This window comes from Propithecus coquereli, unplaced genomic scaffold (assembly GCF_000956105.1).
Source record: "Propithecus coquereli isolate 6110/MARCELLA unplaced genomic scaffold, Pcoq_1.0 Scaffold82, whole genome shotgun sequence".
In the NCBI taxonomy this organism is placed as follows: Eukaryota; Metazoa; Chordata; class Mammalia; order Primates; family Indriidae; genus Propithecus; species Propithecus coquereli.
The window spans coordinates 264,530-265,870 of NW_012154396.1; the positions used below are offsets into that span (position 1 = coordinate 264,530).

Sequence of the window (1,341 nt, forward strand, 5' to 3'; positions counted from 1 at the left end):
CCTGATACATTTGTAGGAGAGATTGTTGCCAGACTTTTATCAAAGATTTTCAGCCCAAAGCATAACACTGAAGTTGAGCTGGAAAACATAACCCAAAAAATAGTAAACTCAGTAAATAATCATTTTGACAAAGCTAAAATTCACATACTATCTGATAACAAAGAGCAGTTTTTCCCCTCTGCCAATACAGATATTGTGGATGAACTTGTCACCTCAGTTTATAGAACTGTTTTAAAACAGCATGGGCTAGATTCTGACATTGATAAAGAGTCTGAAGACAGTGACATTTTTGTGGAAAATATTACCAATTTAATTGTAGCAACTATTTCAAATTATCTTCTTCATCCACTATTTTCTGGGGATTTGTCAGCTTCTTCCTATTCTATTTCAATGGCTGAAAATATCATTCAGGAAGTCCTCAGTGACATCAGTAAATCTACTGAGTCAAGCCAGAGTTTACCTCTGTATAACACATTGCTGCCATACACATTTTTAGAAGACATGATCAGAGTACTATTATCTAAATTCTTTCCTTCTGCGTCTAGCATGGTTCCTAATAGAGAAACCCCAAAAGATAGATCAAGAGTGAATTTCAATGAAATTGCTTCTAACTTAATTAGTGATATTAGGATGAAAATTTCCCAACACGAAATTCGATTTTCAAAAGATGAAGAAGAAACCAAGTTTGTTTATTCAGAAGATGATGTTCAGCATCTTGTTGACTCGGTATTCAAAAATATTTTACCAAACTCTGAGTCTCCAGAATCAGTTGAGCAAAATATCACAAGCAGTAATGATGTTCTTATTGATAGAATAGCAGGTTTTATCATTAAATATATCTGTCAACAACATCTTCAGCCATTTGTGTATGGAAAGTCATTATCTTCTTCATCATACACATATTTTGATGATGAGAGAAGGCAGTTATTTTATGCCAGTGTTTATTCCTCAACTTTTTTGGAAGATGTGGTCTCTGGGGTTTTAAGCAAAATATTTCACAGGGTGGTAGGCATTGTACAAACAAAATCAGAAAGAGATTCAGAACATGAACTGTTTGATAAAGCTGAAAAACTCATACATTTTATAACAGAGGAATTCTCAAAAGCCCAAGTTAGCATTTTAGATAACGCTGAGGAACGATTGTGTTTGCCTCCAGTGGAAAGAGATGTAGTAAAAACAATTATTGACGTGGTGTACAGCAGAGTTTTAGAAGAATATGAAATGGAAATAATGCCCAATAAAGATTTTCTAAATGACACAAAGACATTGGCTGAAAGGATAACTAAAATCATCCTGGCCAAAATTTTTGATTTCCAAATTCATCCAGATCTTATAGCAAAT

At 33.7% G+C, this 1,341-nt stretch overlaps 1 protein-coding gene across 1 annotated transcript in view; it reads left to right on the top strand.

Annotated features, from left to right (window-relative positions):
* The window catches only part of FSIP2 (fibrous sheath interacting protein 2), a 121,964-nt gene that overhangs the window by 83,271 nt on the left and 37,352 nt on the right, over window positions 1-1,341 (top strand).